Genomic DNA, 22048 nt, shown 5'->3' with positions numbered 1-22048 from the left:
AGAGTCTTTAGATGCCCTGAGCGGACTGTGCCTCACACCATCAGCCGCTTGAGAAACCCAGGAGACCTTGTTGAGCGCCTGGCCTCCCCTGCACCCCAGACCAGACCATACCATGTCCCGAACCCCAATGCATGAGCTCCCCCAGCCCACGATTTCCCAGAGCCTCTTCCCCTTGTCACTGGTCACCTCCAGGGAGCCACTGTGAGTGCACAGAACAGGTGGGGCTCTTCCAGCTGCTATCCAGCTGTGAAGATCTCCTATCATGCCCCTGCCACCCCCCAGCTGGAGAGAAAGCTCTAATTCTAGTCCGAAAGCTGAGAAGGGTAGTGGGGGAGAGGGGCAGGAGGGGGTCGTGGGGAAGCTTACCACTTGCCCCAGTTGTGTGAACATATGTGTGAGAGGGGAAGGGCTCGCAGGTGGGAAGGCCCAGCTTAAGAATGATGGAGTGTTTCTTAGTTCTCTGAGCTAGAGACATATGGGGTATATAAGACCAAGTGAAATGAGAAATTATTGCCTAAGAGAGAGAGGATGTAGGGGAATAAGAAAAAATTCAAGCCAGGGAGACCCAATGCCACTCACCCCATCACCATTATGACCTGACCCATCTGTGCTTGACTGCATCAAAATCCGAAGGAAGGGTGGGCCTGAGAACTGACCCTCAGGGCCTCTAGGGGAAAAGCTGATCTCTCAAACGTGCATTTTCCTGGTGTTACACAGAGCAAGGGGCCCTGGGACTGTGTTCAGTTTCTCCAGGTGGGATAGCCTGTGGGGCTTTTCCCATCTTCTGCCTTCCTTCCCTCTGGGCTGTTGGCAGAAGCAGCGTGCTCTTCTCCCACTGGACTATCTCTCTTGGGTCTCTCCAGCCCTGGGCCCTCCTCCGTCCACTCCGTGGCTCCCCTGCTCCCTTGTCTCCCCCAGATCTCCTCTTCTTGCAAGAAGCTTCCCACACATTCTTTCTCCCCACATAGTCCCCTCCTAAAATAGTCCACTTACCTAACCTTGGGGCTGAGGTGAGTCCTTTAGGATCTGCTTGTAGCCTGCTTGTTGCCTTCATCTGGCAAGGCTTGGAGTTTCATTTGCCTTCCTGGCCTCCATCACTCAACACCCACGTGTCCAGTGTAGGCCATGACCTCTACGATGTGGGCAGGGATTCAAGAAGTGTTTATGTGCTCACCGGCACGGCTCCAGGAGCAACCTGATTTCTGATGGAGTTGGCAGCCCTTATTCTGATTCCAGAAGACATAAGTGTCTAGAAGGATGCCCGGGGCTTTGGAGGATCACTGATTGTGACCGACATGCTTTCTTTGGGGGAGGCCACCTCCTGGGATAGGGAGCAGTCCCTGAGGCTAGACAGCAAGAGGAACATCTGAAGACTTTTAATGTTGAAGGAAAGATTTCCAGGTTTCAGGGCAGCTTTTGAGTCTTAACCTTTTCAAGCTCTGAGGGAGCAGAGGGGTCTGTGTGTCTGGAAAGGTTTACTTCGACCCTGGTAGGACTGACCCCCCAGAGGGATGACCACTTCCTCTTTCCACAGCCCTGACTCATCCACACTCAGGTCAATCCTGCTTACAATTTCTTAGATGATTGTTCCTTGGCCAGAAATCTGGTTCTTGAACTTGCTCTTCTATTCTTTTCACGATCTGGGAATGAACCAACTTGGGGCACCAAATTCAGCTTCATCTTATGGAGCCAGAAGAAAAGAGAGGCAGAGCCATTTCTAGAGTGTGACACAGCAAACCTACAAGGGGCTAGGAATGCCCCTTGGTGGGAATGTTATCTTCTCTTCTTTGAGTGTGGAGGGAACGGCTGTGATCCTGGGGAGAGGGCTGGGTTGGGGGGAGCAGAGTGAGATCAGCTAGAGGAGCACCCCCACCCTACCGGCCCAGACCCACATGTGCACATGGTGGAAATGTCTTCACAGCCAAGGGCCCCTCCCTCCCAAGGAGAAAATCCCACAAGTGGGGAACATCTGGATCAAACCGCAGCCATGAAAGCGCAACATCAAACGAGGGTTTCCCAGCGACCCTCCCCACAGGCCCTGCTCCAAGAGAAATTGCAGATCTTCCTGCTTGAAGCTTTTAAGTGTCACCGAACCCCTCAAATTTGGGATCGCTCCTTATTCACTGGAGACAGATGTCCCTGAGTGAGCGTGGTTGGGTTTGATTACCCCCAGTGGGAGAGGGTGTGTGTGACCTGATCCTGGCCGGGTTGGGGTGGGGAGCCTGGGATTTAAAGCTGTGATGAGGGGCTCCAGCAGTTCAGGCTGGGGGCTGGGGAGAGACAGGGGACAGGTGGGCCTTTAAAAACGTGCCTACATCAAAGGTTTGTGTAGGCTCCCTTCCCAGCATTGGCGCCTGCGGGGCAGGAAAGCACTGATTTCACAACATAACTTCACGTAGGATGGATCTCAGACTGAGAACTTCTGGGGAATGTGGAGAGGGGAGGGAGGGTGCTCCCCAGAGGGGAGGAAAGGGCAAAAGGGGTTTCTCATTTCCAAAATAGCCCGCCTAGGCCAAGGAAAATGGGGCCAAAGGCGGCCTCCCTCCCACTCAGCCGCCTTGGAGGGAGATCGGGAGGGAGGCATGTGCTCTTCCAAGGTGGGGAGGAGGAAGAGCTGCAGAAGTGGGAGGTGGGCACTGGATCACAGATGGAGAACCAGGGGGAAGCAGGGCCAACTTCCCCAAAGGTGGGGAGGAGGAAGGTGGCAGACCAAGTGATTCCCGAAGACGGTAGGGTCTTTCCTCTCTCTTGCCCAGGGTTCTTCCAAGGCTGGGAATCAGAGAGCACGCGGCCATTGTGCAGGGTGGGTGGGAGGACTGAGGGGCAGATGAGTTAGGGAGGCACCCCAGAGCTCCCATCCCAGTTCAGGATTGGAGTTATCTGCTTCAAGGTTGCGTGGAAAAGTGTGCTGGGGTGTGTACACCCCACAAGGACCTTGGTTGAAGAAGCTGATGGGGCAGAAGGTGACTTTCCGTTGGGAGGGGTGCAGGGAGAAGAAGGGGTACCATGTGCTTGGTTTACACTGGCCTCCCCATTTCAGGATGCCTTCCCTATCCCTTTCGTCTGCCCTTTCCCCAGACAGCTTTAGGTGTGTTTGTGGTGCTCTGATAATGCCTGGCTGTACCGGAAGTGTTGGTCCTTCCCTCGCTGCTTTATGAAGATCTACTTACAATTTCTACCCCCATCTAGGCTGACAGCGCCTTGAAGGCACAGACTTCCTTGCACTTGTGTTCCTGGTGCCTGGCGCAGAGCATGGCAGAGAGCAGATGCTCAGGGATGTTCCTCAGTGGCCAATGTGCTGGGGAAATGGAGCCCACTCATGTGATGATTCTTTAGCCTCCGGGAGGCCTCTGAGGGGATCCCAGCTCCAACCAACCTCCTCCGGGTGTCTTTTGGGAGGATTCTAGTTGACAGCTTTTTCTCCCACCTCTGAAATTTATCGTCCACCCAGTTCACCTTCATGGTCTGGTTTATTTTATTTTAAGTCTGGGATAATTATGTCTTGTCTTTTTTTTGGTCGCATGACCCAGGGCTCTTTGGGACCGGATTCTTTACCCCTGTTCTTTCTGTGGCCCACGGTGCCAGAACAAAGAAGGAGTTCAGTCAAGGTAGGTTGGCCCTTGACTGGGTGTCCCCATACTCTGAGTGCTGGTGTCCCAGTCTTTGATGTGGTAGCTCATCTGGGGCTCTGAGAGCAGAGCATCTGTGAGCTGCTGAGTCAGGGGTATCCTGGTATCATGGGGTGACTAGGACATGGGAAAGGGCCCTGTCCCAGTGAGGGGAGGACACGGTGGGGGGCCCTGAATGCCTGCAGGCTGAGAAAATGTTTGAGGGGAAAGTCGCGGAAATGACAGAGGTCGGTAGGTTTTGTTCAGAAAGACTCTGGGAGAGGAGAGAATGGAAGGGGTTGAAAGGACAGAGGGAGGGCTCTGCAGAGGGTAAAGCACCGGGGCCAGACGGGCCAGGGTGACACAGGTGAGGAGGCTAGAGCAGCTTGCTTGCAGGCGAGGGGCTCTTCAGTCTAGGAGGGGCAACGGTAAACGCCTCTGCACCTTGAAGATTGTACCGGCCCCTCCATTACCTGCTCCCCTCCTTCCCCAAACTGCCAGAAATGGGATGGCATCTTAGGTCTCCCTGTGATTTCTAGGCTCGGCCTCACCTGTGCTCAGACAACATTGTCCAATGCCGATGCTGGGTTTAGGTCAGATCAGCTTTGCTTCATACCCCTGAGGTCCTCCCTGGGGCTGGGGCTGCCTTTGAAGTTGAATAGAGAAGATTGGTGAGCTGTGTGCTCAGCCTAGATCTCTCAGCCATCAGTGAGGCAGGGAGAGTCTCCCCTTTAAGCCCGTTCTCAGGGGCTGAGGTGTTGACATATCAGTTGTCAGAAGGTAGGTGTTTCACCCTTGAACGCTATGTGGAGTCACCGGGCACCCCTGGGGTGCAGGGTGGCTCAGCAACGGGACCAGCGCTCACTGCGCTCCTAGAGCACAGCTCTAGGTGGTGCCATTCACATAGAATTCAGTACACATGGTGCCTTGACCACCCCCCTACCCCCCACCCCAAATGGTGTGAACGCGGGCCACTGTCCTGCACTTCTGGGCTCAGGGTTCTCTTTACGAACTCAAGCTGGTCTGCCTGAGGACTGGGAATATTCAAGGGAGTTGAATATTCAGAATGACCTCTGAAGCTAAGTCCTCCAGAGAAGTGGACATCAGGAAACCGGAGCTTCTCCAGGAACAGTAGGACCTGGGAGGAGTACGCAGTCTTCCACCAGGTAGCAGGGACAAGAAATGACCAATTCCATCCATTGGGGGTTGGAAAACAGTCTGCTAGTCTGGTCCTGAAAAGGGTCACCCATATTTAAGCACCCAGTGGGGCCCGGCTCCCAATGGGCACAAGGCAAATTGGCACCAGGGTCCGTGCCCCTGTCTCTAGGTTTGGGGCTCTTGGGAGCGGGAAGATCCAGCCACCATGGTGTCATTTGTGGATGGGACCTTGCTGAAATCAGAAATGGGATCCTGAGCCACCTGGGGCTCAGGAATTGGTCTCCTTTTGTTTTTCTCCTTAGTAGGGAAAGCTTAGTTCACTGTTTAGGATGAAAAATAACCACCAGATGAACGAAGGAAGGGTTATCAGGAATGATAAATAATACATTCCAGATGTGGCCACAGAGAAGGACCTCAGAAGGAGCACATGGACACCCAGCAGTCACCTTGCATGGGAAGCCCCTCCGGCCAACAAGGGCCAGGGACTCCACGTGTTTCCAATTCCTCAGGGTGCATGACTCAGTTTATTGAATGTCCTTATTGGTGACAGATCTTTATCCTTTGCTTTTGGGGGATCAGTCAAAAAATAATTCATTTTGTAGAAGAGCTATGAAGTCCATCTTAAAAGGAGACTTTGCAGAAATGTTTTAATTAATAGAGGTACATATGGGATAAGTCTGTGTCCTTCTGAGAAAACCCTTGTTTGTTCTCCTGGGTTTAAAAAGCAAATCACAGATATTATATCCAGGATTGTATTCTACATAATAAAATGACATATTATGATGTTGAGGGCTGTATGCTAACCACTTCCTCCTTCTCCTCCAGCTATTGCAAATTAATACCTCTGACCATGTATAATACATTGGCTTTTGCCAAGGAAGGGTGGGAAGAGAGGCATTGGACAGATCCAAGGGAAGATTTGGTACAATTTTTCAGGGTTTGGGTCCTCATCTACACCCGAGACTTGCCTAGATCTGTACTCCTTTCTAGACTAGCTCTGTGTTTGTTCTTCCAGAAGATCTGGCCAAGGCGGCAGTGTGTGCTCAGCCCTTTAGTGTGGGGAATATTAAATTTCTTAGGTTGGTCGCCCATCATTCACCTGCAAAAATCAGCACTAAAGTCTAAGGGAGGGAAGCTGCTGGTTTGGAAATTCAGTAAAAATGTATTTCTCACAAAAATGGAGGAGGTGAGGTCAAAATGAATCTACACAGTAAGCCTGTTTATAACAATTAGTCGTTAACTTAAACGAAGACCTCTCTAGCTGGAGAAGTTTCCAGGAAGTTCCTTTTCCTGGAGAAGGACCAGGAAGCAGAGGGGGAGCACCAGGCCAGGGGGCCTATGCACCAGTCTCGGAAAGACTTGCCCTCCCTGAGCAGAGCCTTTTCTGCCCATTTGGAGAGACTCCTTTCCCTGGGCTTGAGTTGGGTGAGTGGAGGTGGCAGTGGGTGTGATCACCTGGGCTGGGGGCCGAGGGAGGAAGGAGTGACCTCCAGGAGCTCTACCCTGGCAGAACGCTCAAGCGCTCCTTTGCGGATAGACCAAGCTGCAAATCAAGAATTTATTAGGAGCTGAGACTCATTTTCCCACCCTTTATAGCCCTGACGACTCAGAGCCAAACTCTGGCAAGGGGCTTCCTCATGGTTTTAATTAGACAATTAATTTTTTATTGGGTCGTTTGATTTCCGGAGCCGATTCCACTCTCCCTCTTATCCCCCACCTGCCTCCCAGCTGTGAACAGCCAAGGGGAGACGGGGATTCGGGGAGGGTTGCAGAGAAAAAAGCCTCCATCTCCCTTTGAGCTGATTTAGGAGTCAGTGAGTGGGGAGGGGGCGGGAAGCCCTCTGCCACCATCAGTGGTTTGAGCTCCAGAGACACTATCCAGAGCTCAGACCTGGGCTCACAGGGCCTGCACAAAGGCATTCTTAGCTGCCCCTCCCAAGCTTCTCCCAAGCTCTTGGGCTAATTAGTAACACGGGGTTGGGGGAGCGGGAGGGAAGAGTGCCTGAAATACACTGGCAGCATTTCTGTGGTTAATGCGGGTGGTGCTTGGAGGCTGTTTACCCTCTACCCAGGGATTAGGAACCTGTTTGAGTTAGAAGGGCAGAGAGAGGCCAGGACTGGGCTCTGTCCCCCACCTGCTTCTAGGAGCTGGGGCGGGGGCGCTGAGCCAGCAGAAAAAAAAGAAGTGGGAGAAACCTGTCTCCAATCTATCTACCTTATTGATCTTCCTGGCGTCCAGCTGCTGGCCTGCCTTTGAATCTTGATCCTCTCCACTCCTGCTTTACCCCTCACCACTGCCCTTGCGGTCAAACAGGAACCTGGCTTGGAAAGGTTGGGAGGAAAGAGGGAAGGATTGCGGGTTTCAGCAGTGAGGAGGAGCCCGGAGCTGGAAGGGTCCTGGACACGCGTAGATGTTCCCTCCGAGAGGGAGTGGAGGCGTCCCCTCCAGAGACTGGGGAGCCCCAGCCCCGTATTCCACCCTGAAAGGAGAAGAAGGCTAGACTCAAGGAAGAACTTATGCAGGTTCAGTAGCAGAAATGAGTAGCTCCCTCTTTAGAGTTTGATGATTCATCAAGATTGATATTTTACTGAGAGCACCGTTGCTCAGAGGCCTTAAAATGGAATTGTGGGGAGTGAGAGGACTATTTCCTCAGGTGTCCTGTTGGTGGGGACATTGTCACTTGTTGTTCCAGCATAAGAATTCCTGAAAGTGTGGGGACAAACACACAGGCTGACACGGTCACTGGGAACCAACCTGACAAGCATCTGCACACACAGAAGTGGGCTCTGGGGCACGTCTGGGGCACGTCTGGGGCCAGGGCTCTGGGGCCTTCACAGAGAGAACAAGCCCCCCGAAAGAATAAGCCAGGATTCCACGCAAAGAGAAGGGCTGTAGTGAACCCCTCACGGCCGACATTCTCCTCCGGCATGATGGGTGAAGGTGGAGGGCCCAGCACCACCCCACACTGGGGGCTGGGGACAACGCCCACCCCCTTTGTAGTCCAGGACTGGAAGAAATAATAGCACATATTTACACTGGATTGTGAGGACACAAAGATAAAAGGACCCAGAAATCAAAGGGACCCCAGAAGCTCAGCATGAAGACCTCTGGATGTATAATTTGTTCTGCAAACAGATTTTTTTTTCTTACATTGAGCGATCCCTCTGCTCCGGTGTGAGGTGGTCCAGTGTGGGGAGCCGGGGGACAGCCCCAGGGTGGGTCTTCTTGGGACCCAGTCCTGCCTCCTGCTGGGGCATATCTGTGACAGCTGGTCTCCCAGCTCCCCAGCTGTGCAGAGTGGTGCTCAGAAACCCACAGAAGGAAGGTTAGGTGTGTGGAGGGTGGGGGTGAGGGGCTGAGTAGGCCAAGGTCGTCCATGACACTTGTGCTTCCGTGTGGCTCCACGGAGGAGAGAATTCAAACCTCCCAGGACTCAAGCGCTGGAGTACGGGTGGTGTAGTGTGGATGTGTGGGGGTCCCGAGAGGGCACCTCTGGGACTGTGTAAAAAACAAAGGGGGCAGGAGGGCAGGCAAACCTCCATCTGAGAAGTTATGGATTGGGGGAGGTCAGGATCCATCTGTAGGAGGGGAGAAAGAGAGGTGGGAGGGAAGAATGTGAGAAAGAGGAGAAAGAGAATGAAGGCACTGAAAGAGAAAGAGAAAGCAAGGTAGCAGAGACCCACACAAAGAGAGGCAGAGAACCTCCTCCGCGTGAGTGAGGGCATGGGTGGCAGGCAGCAGGAGGCAGGGAAGGGGGCGCCTTGGGAGGGTCAGTAGCCAAAACAATCGATTTGGTTTCTTCTGGGGACAGTAGCAGGCAGGCGGGGGGGGGGGGGCTGCAGAGAAACGTGGGCTTGCCCGACAGAGGAGATGGGTGGCCGTGGACCCTGCGTCTCCCAGCCCCCACCCAAGCTTCCAGCACCGTCCTCTTGCCCTTTCCCTAAGCCCAGGGCGGAGACTGACGGGACTGCAGCTTCTCTGGGTCCTGGGTGGATTTGAATAATTAAGTCATCTGGATTCTTATGATTTACCATTTTCAATGATAAATAGACAGCGCCCAAGCCAGCCAGTTGGCAAAACTCTGGCTGCTAGTTATAATTTGTCAAGCTGCCAGCAGATTCATGTTTTATGCTAATGGAGAGAGACTCATTGACTGGGGGAGGCAGTGACCGGGTCAGCTCTTTCCTCAGGCACCCCAGAGGTCGAGAGGTCGGGGGAGAAAGGCCGAGGCTGGTATGGATTTTCTGTAAGGGTCAGGGTAATTTTATAATAATTCAGAGGGTACACACACGCTTGCAAACATAGAGGGTCATGTATGAAGAGCTATGTTCAGATTTGTGTGCAGCCGGCCCCCCAGCGTGCGTGCGCACGCACACCTGCTCCAGTGCCAAGTCCCATAGGGGAACACTTGAACACCCCCGCCTTCAGCCTACTTGCTTATGCACACCCTCACTGTCACCTTCAGGCATGTGATTACACTAAGGCAAACCCCAAGCCTGCTTCGGCAACCCCAGAGAAACCAGTCACCCCGCGAGGCGACAGGGCGTGTCCCAAGGGTGGAAAGGGACCCTTGGAAGGTCCCTTCGCTGACATCCCAAACCCTTTATTTCAGGTCTGCCAATCCCAGTGCATGTTTCTTGCCCCATTTTATATTCTTCCAGTGCTGGAAACAAACGAGACCCAGGGCCGTCCTGTTTTTCAACCAAGTGAGTGTGGGTCGCTGGGGCGGGGGTGCTGGGGGCTCCCTCAGAGCTGGTGGCTCTGAGACCAGGCACCTGGAGGGCTGCGGTCGAAATCAGCTGAACCCAGACTTTCTTTTCCATTGATTTATTTGTATATCTGTCCACACACACTGAAGCCTCATAGGGGCAGGAATTGCTCTTGACGGTCCATGACAAACTGAGGTACAGATGATGGTTCACACGCAGTACGCTCTAAATAAATATTAGCGGAATGAACGCTGAAGCTGGTAGATGGGGCCAACTGCTCATTCTCCTTTCATGCTTTCACCTCAACGAGCCTTTATATCATCGCTGGTTTGAAAGGCCAGAGAGGAGGTGTGGGTCTGGGTAAAGACTTCCTATTCCTTTCTTTTTTTTAATTAAGTTCTAGGTCTAATGTGGGCTTGAACTCATGACCCTGAGATCAAAAGTCACATACTCTACGGACTGAGCCAGCCCGGCACCCCGAGACCTCCCATTCCTCCATGTGAGAAATCTGGGCCTTCGGTATGATTTTTAAAAATGCTAATTTTATACCAGTTGAAGCAATCCGGTCTCAACTTTGACCCCCCCAGTGGCCTTCTGAATGGATCAATGAGCCAGGGAGGACTGAGGAAGGAGCATTCGTTCTTCCTCCCGCCCAGAAGAGAATCTGAATTCACTGCGAGTCCCTTCTGAGCAGGGCTGGGAGCAGTGGTTGATTATGATCAGTAGCTTTGAGGCTTGGTGGGGCATGGGGAAAGACTAGGGGGAGGGGAGGAACATCTTAACTTCCCTGTCATCCCTCCCACCCCAGGAATGAGGGAGAAAGCCGCAACACAGCAGAAGGAGCAGGGGCCAAGGCGGCAAGGAGGCGGCAAGGAGGCGGCAAGGAGAGCCGAGTGGCAGAAGCTTCCTCCAGTGTCAGGCTCCAGAATGTGGCTGCAGCTGTCACAGCCCTGCTGGCTGAGATTCGGGATCCTGCAAAGTCAAGTAGGTTCCCTCCTTCTCTGAGGGGCCGGTTGAGGCAAGGAAGCTGCTTGGGGCACAGAGTCTGCATCCTTTTCACCAGGCCTGGAAGGAGAGGTCTCCCTTCTTTGCCGAGCAGATGTGGCAGGCTGGGGGCCTGGCTGATCATGTGTCTTCCTTGGAGAGACAGCCAAGAGCCAAGAGGCAACCAACCTCTCCACCCGAGGGAGAGAGGACCCTGAAATGCATCAGGAGATAGGCCTTGCTTCTTTCCTAGTTTGAGGCTTTGACCTGGAGTCCCTGACCTCCCCACAGCCCCTTCCTGGCACCCCTACCCGCTGAGGCAAGGGGAGCTCCTATAAGCCCTCCCTCATCCTGGGAAAGAATGGCCTTGGCACCAGGAACTCCAGCCCTGTGGCCAGGGGCAGGCCAGCAGGTGGATGAGGTGGGAAAAGATTCTCTGGGATGAGCGGCAGGGATGCAGGATCATCAGGACTGCTAGAGAAAACCAGCGGATTCATCCCGCCCCTGATCAGCCAAACTGACTCCCTGTTTTGACCCTTATCTTCCCATCCCCATATTTGCATCCGTGTCCTCCCGAGAGGACAGGCCTCCTGGTAGCATGCCTGAAGGTCTCAGAGCAAAGCCTGATTCTCAAAGCCCCAACTTGGGCTCAGTGATGAGGGAAAGAGAGAACAGAAAGAACAGGAAGGAAGAAAGGGAGCAAGAGAGAGGGAGAAAGAAAGATAGATGAAGGGAAGAAGCAGCTTGAGGCAGGGGCAGCTAGAAGAGCAGAGCGGGGAAGTGTTGGACCCAGGGTCCTGAGAAGAAGTGCAAGGCCTACTGGGAACCCAGTGGCAGCTGGTTGTTTGAGGTCCCCCAGCCCATCCCCAAGGCTTGGACTGCCCTTGGAGATCGGGCTCATCTCAGTGACTTTCCCCTTTGCACTGCTGGGAAACAAAGGAGGTACCTAACTGGCTTTAAAAAACCCTCTTAAAAAAAGAAAAGGAAAAAAAAATAGGAAAGGAAAAGGAAAAGAAAAGAAGCAACACCCCCTGAATCAAACGGGGCAGCTGTCCAGGGAAACGCATGAACAGGGCCCGGGAGCGCAGGCCCAACAGGCTCCAGAAACACACACCCACGCCCCCACCCCACCCTTCATTCCTCTGCAGCTGAATCTAAAACCCTTTTGCCAATTAACATCTATGTGTGCATGAGTTCAGTGCAGTGACCTGCAGACCTAGAGTCTACTCGCCCTAGTAGGAAATGTGTTCATTCTCTTTCAAGAATGACTTCCTTCTCTGGCCCCTTCAGCCCTGGAAAACCTCACACCCTTTCTGGTGGAGAGAAATCCTCTGCCCTGGAAGGACATTCTTTGGGGCATGGATGGAGGTCAGGCTGGCCAAGGAGGAATTTTCTTCTCACCAATGAAGAAAATGAAGATACCTTTCCTGGGGTGGTGAGGGTGGGGGGAGGGGGGGCAGGCCTTCTCTTTACCCCTCTCTCACCTGCACAAACAGACAGGCATTGTAACCACAATTACAGAAGAACCTCCAGCACAAAGGACTCATTTGACCTCTGATCAAACTGAGGCCCAAGGTCACAGCCAGAGCATGGCAGAACCAGGCAGCCCAGCCCGCCTGCAGACAGCCTCTGCAGCAAGGTCAGGGTGGAGGCGCTGGGGGCTGTGGGTGAGGAGACAGCCATGGCGATTTGGCCAGCCATCCCTCTCTAAACCACCTTTTTGGCTTCATGTTCTGGTTTTGGAAGTGGATGTGGACCCGTTGAGCCTCAAGGCCCAGTGGGCTGGGCTGGAGGTAGGTAAGGCTGCAGAAGGAAGCCCTTCTCCAGCTCAGGCAGCTGCTTCTCAGAGAAGCTGGTTGCAGAGGGCTGGTGAGAACCTCCACCTCCCTCCCCTGGGCCAGGGCAGCCAGTGGGGGAGGTCAAGGCCAATGTAGCCTCCGGGGGGGTGCCGATGGGGCACCAGGAGACCCCAGCTCAGCCACAGCAACTAGAGCAGGCCTCTTTCCCACCTCCTTCCCCCTCCTCCTAACTGGGATCCCCTTTCTGTTAACCTGGTTTCCGATTTCCTGCTCTCCTTTCTTTCCTCTGTCTCTCTAATTCTCACTTTTCCCTTTCTTGGCTTTCTTTCTGCCCGAGCCCCCAACCTACCCTGCTTTGTTTCTGTCTTCTTCCCTCCCTTCACCTCCCGTCCTCCTTTCCTGTCTATTCCTTCCGTTTCTTTTCTCTTTTACTTTTTTCCTTCCTGCTTCCTTTACCTTGAGCTCCCTCTTTCATTCCTTTGTTTTCTCTTTCCTTCCTTTCTGCCTCCCCCCGCCCAAAGCAAACAAGTTTTGCTTTATCATTCCGTTCTTTACCAGAATTTCTTCATGTTCACCTCTGTCCCACCCACCCTTGTGGAGGCCCTTCTTCTGTCCCCAGTACTGGGGCTTTTTCAAATCCTTTCTTCCCCCACCAGTCTTTTATCTTTGTTGTTCACAGATTTTCCAGGTCTTTGTGCTGTTTCCTCCACCATTCCCACCCCCCCTTCCTTTGTTTCTAAATCCTCTCTCTGCAACAGGCAAATAGCTAAAAACTGCACCCTCCCCGGGTTGGGGCTCTGTCCCCTGGCAGGCCAGCCATCCTTCACGCCATTCTTTGTCAACTTCCCTCAACTTGGGGGCAGAATTCAAGGGTCTGGGAATGGGGCGGTTCCCCCTATTTGAGAAGTCAGGGCTGAGTCTGCAGCTCCCCAGTATAGGCTTAGACAAGACTTAGCAAATTGTTGTCTCTCTGTCAATCCTGATGAAAAAGAGAAAGAGGAAGAGAGAAAGGACGGAGTAAAAGACAGAACCCCACAGATCTTGGCGGGGGGAGTGTTGGGGAGATAGGGGCAAAAGGACTGGATTCATCAAGAGGGGGGCGAAGCCTAGAACCAGGCACCTTCTCTTTAGTGTACCCAGAGCCTGGGCAGCCGCCAAAGAGAAGCCCCAGTCGGCTCCCGGGTCAGTTCTGGAATTGCAGCAGGATGAGACCTTTCTTCCACCCCACTCCTCTGGGCTGGAGAGGTTGGTAGGTCCACAGAATGGAAGGAAAGAAAAGGGCTTAGTTTGGGGGTATCAATCCCTTTCCTGTCTGCCCCTGGACTTCTCAAGGCCCACACTCTGGAGATCAGGTCTTTAGGCAGTGCCAGGCTGAGCCCTCTTAAACCTGTTAGGGGGGCAGGCCCAATTCCGGGGGCTCCAGGAGGAGCAGGTGCTGGACAGCCACTGCATTACCAGCGGAAAAACCTCAGGTGCCCACTGCGGAAACAAAGGCCTGGGCAGGTTTGAGCTCCCCATGGAGCAGGGCCAAGCAGCCTCTGGAGGTGTGGGCTGGGCACTGGCCAGGGACACCATGCACTCCTATGAGAATGGTCCCTCCTGGGGTACACAACCCCTTCCGACCCTCTCCAAGAACTGGTCCAAATTTGCCAGCTGCTGCCTGCCCGGCTGTGCAGGGAAGGACCCACAAACCTCAGATACTGCGGGGACCTGCCAGCCCAAGCTGGGCCTCCCATTCCCGGCACAAGGGCTCGAGAGTTCCTCAGGCTCTGCTGGTGCACCCACCACGGCCTCTGCCTTCACCTGCTTTCTCAGACCATCCTGCAAGGAAGGCCCAGCACCCCACCAGGGGCCTGCCTACTCCTCCACTCTCAACCAGAGAATGCCCAAGTTCAGCTGTGCTCTCTGAAACCACCCTCTGCCTTTGACTCCTTTTAAAAGAACCATCTCTTTCTCCGGGGACTTCCCTTGTGTGGATGGGGGCAATCTCAGCCCCCTGTCGAGTAAGGAGCTCTTTTCCTTGCTCTCTCTTGAGCGCTGGATAAAGGAGGAAGATTATGATGGGGGGTGGTGAGGGACACTCCTTTGCATCTTAGGGAGTTGGATCTCTGCATCAAAATGGGTTTCCAAGGAAAAGAGGAAGAAATTTGGGAATTGTTCCCTCTGTGTCATCCTAACTTAAAATCAGCCAATGGTTCCGGGGCAGCTGGGGCTGAGGTTGTCCAGAGCTGGGGCTCAGGACTGATAACCCCGCCCCCCACCCCCTCCGCGGGAGAGTGGGAAAGTGCTATTTTCGGCTGGTACTTCTCTCCCCTTCTGCGGAGACCCCTATGGGGATCTCCAAGCGTCTCTAAAAGTTTGCTGGGAGAGCAGGTCCGGGGCATTGATAATCCACCCTGATTGGGGAAACAAGCAAATACATCCTTCCTTCAGTGTAGGAAGCGAAGCGCTCCTCCCTCCTATGTTAAACCTCAAAACCCCAACTCTGTCCCCTTCTCCATCTTCCTTCAAAAAACTTTCCTGAAGTTCCCGCAAGTTGCGTTTGGAGAAAGCAGATATCACACCCAGACTTTTTGGGTCTCTAGGTCCCCAATTTCTCCCGCCCTCCCCAGTTTCAGAAGCAATCCTTCCATCTCTGCCAGCTGCCACCTTAGTCCCCAAATTCAGCGAAGGAAAGCTGCTGGGACCCACTTAACTGACAGACGTCCTGCCCCAGCCCCAATTCCTCCGAGGGAGGGCAGATTAGTATCAGCCTGCAGGGGAAGGGGGATGGAGTCAGGAGGTGAGAGAGACACAGAGAGAGAGAGAGACAGAGAGAGGGAGAGACAGATTGTCCTCAGGCTGAAGGGCACGTACCCCTCCTGAGCCCAGCTCACCTGCTCCTGCTCCAGACCGACTCCTCTTGATTTTTATCCATTCAAAAGTTTGTTCACCCTCAAACTGTCCCAGGAGGGGCGCAAACTCGGCAGTGGCGTGAGAATGGTGCCCCTGAGGGCGCAGGCGCCTGATCCAGAGCGAGCCCCAGGGAAGCACCTTCCTCAAAGTGTGGGCCGAAGCTGTGATCCGTAAAGAGGACATTCAAGCGCCCGGCACAAGGGGGCCGGGCTGCTAGCCCCGGGACCGCCGGGACTCCGCGGGCGTTCTAAGAGGGTGTGGCCAGCCTGGCCGACCCGGCCGGGGGCAACTGGGAGGAGAGGGCCCTAGGTCCATGGCAGTGTTTGTCCGCTTCCTCCAGTTTGTGCCCTCCTGGGTGTGTCCCAGCCAACAACATTCTCTCAACCCCTTCTGGGGCGGCCACTCAGGCCCGGGACAAGGGAGGAAAAGGAGGGTGAGGGGGCGAAGAGACCCCCCCCCTCTTTAGCCCCTCCCCAACCCCCGCGCCACCGGTCCCCCCCCCTTTCCTGCCCAGAGCCAAGGGACAGACAGAGAATTGCAACTAGAAATTCGATCGATTGGTACGAGGGACCACGTGGTCCAGGGTTGGCCAATGACCAGGACGCCCAGGATGAGCTAATAATGGAAGCAATTTGTAACTTTCAGTAGCTCTCTAGGCCTGGGTACAGGAGGGAGGGAGATGCGCGGAGGTGGGGAGGTGGGTACCCCCAGTCCTTCTACTCTCCTCTTTCGTACAGGGGCACCCGGATTCCCTCTTTCTCTTTTCACCTAACACGCACGCAGACACTCACTGTGTCCCGCGCCCACCTCGGTCTAGCGGCCACTGCTCCAGAAAAAGGTAAGCGGGTCTTCCTCCCCTGAAACATCCCCTCCCCCATCCTATCTGGCACCTGCAAGCAACGTCCCTCTTCCTGCCCCATTAGGCAATTTAAATCCGGTTTTGTTTTTCTCTTAGTTGAAAGGAAGCAATCCTTTTATTTATTTTTTGTATAATCTATTTCAGATTTGGGGGAAGATTAAATTCAGATTAATACACTTTTCTGGAGGAAGGGTGAGTGGTACTTTTTAGATCCGTTTTATATTTTCTTCTTCTGGGGAGAAGCATTCTACTTAGGGAGAGTTAACTTTTCTTTGGGAATGAGTTACACCTTCTGTTTTTGCAAGTTTCACTTCTCTAAAGATGTCAGTTTCCCACCTTTCTCCATTCCATCTTCCAATTTCAGTTTTTACAAATAATCAGTTAGCAGATTTCAATTTTGTTTCTTTCTTTTTTTCCTTCCTCATTCATTTTTTAGCCGTTATTGACTCTCTCCATGATTTTTTTTTTCCCCCTCCGTGTGAAACTGTTAAGTTTGTATTCTCTTTTTGTTTGGTAAATGAATTTATTGTTTGGGAAACTCTATGGGGGGTGTGAACAAGGTCTCTCTCTCTTTTTTTTTTTTTTTTTTTTTTTTTGGAGTTAGAACCAGCACTTTATTGTAGTGTACACACTTTTTTTTTAATGCCTTATCCTCATTTTTGTTTATTTTAAACCCTTAATTTTGTTGTATCTTAACTCCTTTTAAACCCTAACTTGTTCTTTAAATTTGATCTTTTATCTGTTAAGTTATTTTTAAAGTTTTTATTTTATAAACTTCACAGTCTTATATATTTTCTTAACCCTTCCCCAGCCCCCTTTTCACTCCTTTTTCCTCCATCTCAGGACTCTCACCCCCAAGGTCTACAATTCCCAGCTTCAAATTCAACTCACCCTCCTAGCCAAGGAGGGACACCCAGGAAGAAGAAATGATCTGCTTGGGTCAAAGCCTACATTCAGGGTTCTAGTTCTGGGCACCTTTAGTAGGACCACCCAGCAAAATCAGGGCAAGCAGAATATATGTTTGACTTTTTAGTCTGGGACTGAGCTCTTTCTCCTTGGTTTTATTCTGAGCAACTCTTTGTATACAAAGTTGGATTTTTCATTCTCATCTTTTCCCTAAATTCTAAGGAAGTACAAGCAGAAATTTTTTTCTCTCTTAAATATAAGCTGCTAGCTCAGGATAAGTCTGTTGGTATTTTTTACTTTCTGGAAGAAGATTCCCAGAAGAAATGCAATGTTTAGTCCTCCCTTTTACCTTTAATTAAGGTGGAGGTGGCAGGGATTAGGGTACCCCATTTTGATCTCGGTTCTGACTGGACTGAACACAAAGAAGCTCGCCTGGGGGTTCCATCACACTCTGGTCAGTGAGGTCAGGCTTAGGATAGTTTGGGGTAAATCTCAGCTCTGAGGAAATTCTTTTTTTTTTTTTTTTTCAACAAAACTGTGAAGTAAACTACCAAAATTGTGTGATAACGGTTAGGCCTCTTCAGAATCATTGCAAGCACAAAAATCGAAATTCCAGGTTAATCTCTTTCCAAAGATCCACCTCCTGTGATTTTGTCCATTTCTCTGAGGGAAACAGAACCCAACTCAGCAGAAGTCCAACTGCGGCTGCCCCTCCCCTCTGAGTTCTCCAGCTCCGTTGTCACATTGACATTCTGGGCACATTTGGCCCAGCCCCCTTCCCGCTTCTCCCAAGTATGAATCTAAATTACTATTAATAAGGGGCCGCTCCAAGTTAATTGGCATTAAAAGAATTCATTTCAATTTGTTAATATTAAATGAACGCTCTGCACTTTAGCTCCCTTCTTCGCCCTGGATTCCCAGATGAGTGATGGGAAGTGGGGGCAGGGGAGGAGAATGAGGGTTTTATTTCTGACTCTCCAATAGAGCCGCTGAGGTGCCTCCTCTGGGGGCTCCACATCCAGGCGCAGTGGGGGTCTGATTGGGGAATGTCCGATGATCTTTTTTTTTTTTTTTTTTCTGGTGAAATTTATCTGATTCAGTGGGAACTGTGGGAGAGGGCAGAGGAACTGAGGAGAGCTGAGGGAGAGGGACGGAAAGGTTTGTAGGTCTTAGTGGGGGAGAGGCAGGGACTGTGGGGCGCATAGCAGGGGGAGGTGGGAAGGGAAAGGGACAGAAGTGAATGGGAGTGGTTGTGGGTTGTGGGGGTAAAGCAGATTTGTGAAGGAAGGTGCTAAAACCTATCTAGAGAAGGAGGAGCTGGGGGCGAGGGTGAGAGATGTGAGGCAATACAGGTATGGGATCTGAAGCTATCTAGATGTGGGACTTTAGGTGAGTTGACTAAAACTTTTTTCTGTCTTAAATTTCTTGATCTGTAAAATGAGAATAATATTTACAGTAGCCATCTCAGGGCGTTGTTTGGGATTAAATGAGATACAGGTGTTATGTTTTCCACAGTACTTGGCACATAGAAACTACAAGTGAATTCCTTTATTCCAGCAGAGCCGTTAAGAACATGGTTTCTGGAATCCCACTGTCTGGTTTTGAATCTCACCCCTGCCTTAGGCTAGCTGTATAACCTTAGGCAAGTTACTTCACCTCTCCAGAGGACAGTTTCCTCATCTGCAAAATGGAATTAATGGTCCCGGCCCGTAGGCTGTTGTACAGACTGAGTGCGTGTATGTGAAGTGTCTAGAACGATGTCAGTGGAGCGGGAAGCACAGTAAAAGCATTTGTTATTGATGTTGCTTTTCCAATCCGGGAAAGTTGGAGATAGAGGCATGGAACCCCTTAGAGGTTAAGAGCTCCATGGATTCTCTAAGACCCTGATCAGATCAACCCACTCACCCCCATCCCTGAATGTGTCTAACAACTGGGGTGTATGTGGTGAGGGTAGGAGAGTAGGGGCCCTGGGGGGGCTTGTGTATGTGGTGAGAGTAGTGAGACCATGGGGGCTGGGGTGCCTGAGTTCTTTCTTGGCCTCTGCTGTGGCTCTTGGGTTGGCGGTTCTGTTCAGTGCCCACAGATTTCAAGGGGAAGTCCCTTCTACCCTCCCCTGCCCCAAACCCTGAGAAAGACTTGGTGGGGGAATTACTTTCTTGGTCTAATACCTCCCTTTGGCAGAGAGTCAGTCCCTGGAGTGTGGGCTGGGGGATGTGATGGATAGCAGAGGAGACTGACATTTCCTAAATCCCCGAGAGCTATGTACCAGCCCCCACATACCCAAACCCCTCCAGAGGGACCCAAAGAGACGTGACTTTGCTGAAGTCATAAAGTCAGAAATTGGCAAAGTTGGAATCTGAACTCTGATCTGCCCGATGAGCAGTCTGAACCCCTAACATTGCTACACATTTCCTGAAGTTTGGTGTGGTGGGGGGAGTGACCTGGAGGTAGAGGCAGGACACATGGAAAGTGGTGGAAAGGTGGAAGCCAGGATGGTGGAGCAGTCAGCAGAGGGTGGTGGGGAGTGAGGGACCGCGTTGGGAAGGGGCTGAGTGGGAATGTTTTCATCAGGCAAGACTTGCTGGAGGTGGAAAGCGTAGACCAAGATTCAGGTGGGAAGGGGGTGAGGCTGGGAGGTAAAGAAGAGGGAGGGAGTGGTATACTGGTCAGGCAGGGGAGGGAGGAGAGGCCATGCAAATGGTGGGTGAGGCCTGGCTACAGAGCCAGGTCTGCTCTGCTGGAGCGAAATAAAATCACCATGTCTTGAAGGCCTCCTCTGTGCCCGGTACAGACATTATAGACAGGTATATCCTGTGTGATGCTCTCAACAACCCTGACAAGTAAGCTTCTCATTCCTATTTCTAAAAGAGTCAGTTGCAGCTCAGATAGCTTCCCCATTTCAGGTCACGCCTTTAGTAGCTGGATGTGCCTGAGCTGCCTGCACAGCATGGCCTCCTGGCCCAGGTTTTGCCTTCCATTCCTACTGCACCCCCACATTTGCAGTCACACGTAGTGACGGAGAACAGGCGGTGGAGAGTGGACCAAGACCATGTGAAAGGAGCGGGTGGGCAGTGGGGGCAGAAGCTCATCTCACATCTTTGTGAAGAAGATGGACCGGAGGGTATCCTCTCCTGAGCAAAGCCTCCAAGTCACTGTCCTGTGACTGCTGCTCATGGAAGGATGGCCACTGGGGATCACACAGACCTCATGGGGATCCCATTGCTTTCTGGACCTTGGTCTCTATTTCCCCTCCTTTGAGAGGGAAAAGGGAAAGGGTGGCACAGGTGTGGGTCTGAGCCCTGGGTTAAGACTGTCAGTGGTTCAATAAAATCCCTTCTCTCCTAGTTGAATGAGAGCCTCCCATCTGGACACCCCATTTCCCAGCTGCCCTGGCTTCCAGATGTAGCCACAGGGGAATGAGAGCCAAGTAATGTCTTGAAAGCCTGAAGACACTGGGTAAGCTCCTCTTTCCATGAGCTGGACCAAGTTCACCTGAGACAGCGCTTTGACCACGCAGCCAGCAGAGGAGGAATCCCTGGGAGAGAGCTGAGCAACGATCCGGAAGGAAGCCACGTCTCTGATTGACAAGGTGGTGCAGAGCGGCCCACGGTCAGGAACTACTCCATCTTGACTGTTACATGAGAAATAAACATGGTTTCTGTGTGCAACTGTGTTTGGGGGCCTTTGTTCTGATAATGTTGCCTTCGTCCTTCCTAATGTACTTTCCTACACCAGCTTTGTTAGTTCCTGATCTCCCCTTGTCCCCGCCCCCCACAGGATCACATAGGACCATGACTGGTTCTAATATCGACATTAATGATTGCCAGATATTAGGCATGTTGGTTCAGATGATCGGCATGATAGCCCTCTGAGATAGGGATCACTATTATTCTAATTTACAAAAGAGGAAACTAAAAAAAAAAAAAAAAGAGGAAACTGAGGCCCAAAGGGGTTATGTGATGTGCCTGTGGACACGCAGAGAGCAGTCAAACTGTGGTCCCAACCCTGGAGTGTGCAGAGCCTGAGCTTTCTATTATGAGCCAAGTCTGCTCCTGCAGAAGTAGAAGGAGGAGATTTTGGAGATCCTCTCGTGCTTGGCCAAACCCCGTCATAGTCCTCACAGGGCCCTGGGCATCTCTCATCCCCACCCTCCCTTCGACCCAAGAAACTCACTGGACATCCATGTTAGAGGCAGGTTGTTGCTTTAGATTGTATTTGAAAAAAGGGCCATATCACTAATACCAGCTTTAAACCCCCTGATAAGTGTAATCCTTCCCCCCTTTTATTAGAGATGAGGCTCAGAGAGAGGAAATGACTTGCTTAAGGTGCCTACTTAGTTCTTCTGTAATTTTCTGAATCCAAGATGAATTATCTTCCCACTGTATCAGCTGCCTCAACACGCAGCAGGGACAGAAACCAGGCAGGGGCCCTCTCTCTCATCTGATAATGCTTCAGGATACCTAAGCCATGTTTCCCTAATGTCCTCCGTGCCCCTCCCGTTGGATATCTGCCTCCAAGAGCCGCCTCCCTGGGCCTGTACCTTTTCTCCTGCCACCTCCTCACCCAGATGGTCAAACATGCAGAGGGAGAGGAGAGCAGGGGCCAGAGCCAAGATCCCAGACTCCTTCAAGTCTTTCCACATTTATATCTCCCTCCTCCCCGCTAGGCCCCTTCTGAGGAGCCCACCAGGGAGGAGAAGGGGGAAAAGTCTCATAAATTTCCCCTATTTATACAAGAAGACAGAATGTTTCTTGTGCCAGAAAAAACACAGAGAGGGAGCTGTCAGGGGAGAAGAGACCCAGCCCCGTACCTTCTGGGGCCAATTTATCTTCCCAAGTCATGGCTTGGGGGTTACCCTAACACTGCCTATGTGACTTGCAGGCTCTGGCTTGGGGGGTAGGCAGCCAGGACCGACAGTCCTTGGCCTTTGTTTCTGACCACAACCCTCCTGCTCTCTCTCAAAAGCCCTTCCCCCTTCTCGTGCTCTCTCTCAACAAGTTTCTTGAGAGAGAATTCACATACCACGCAGTTCGCCGTTAAAGTGAGTCATTTGGTGGTTTGTGTGTTCACAGTTGTGTGCAACTATCAGCACAGTTCGAGAACATTTTCATTACCACAAAAAGAAATCT

The 22048-nt window shown here is 52.1% G+C and overlaps 1 long non-coding RNA gene across 2 annotated transcripts; it reads left to right on the top strand.

The window, feature by feature from the left end:
• Window positions 1-15723: 15723 nt before the first annotated feature.
• Window positions 15724-20584, top strand: LOC309869486. Of its 2 annotated transcripts, XR_014314202.1 has the most exons (3): window positions 15738-15992; window positions 16158-16205; window positions 20265-20584. It is a non-coding gene; the product is annotated as an uncharacterized lncRNA (long non-coding RNA). The 2 variants fall into 2 exon arrangements; XR_014314201.1 differs by lacking the exon at window positions 16158-16205 and having other exon boundaries at window positions 15724-15992.
• Window positions 20585-22048: the final 1464 nt, after the last annotated feature.

This window comes from Mustela nivalis, assembly GCF_964662115.1.
Source record: "Mustela nivalis genome assembly, chromosome: 7".
Classification (NCBI taxonomy): Eukaryota; Metazoa; Chordata; class Mammalia; order Carnivora; family Mustelidae; genus Mustela; species Mustela nivalis.
This window is presented reverse-complemented; position numbering and strand designations above follow the sequence as displayed.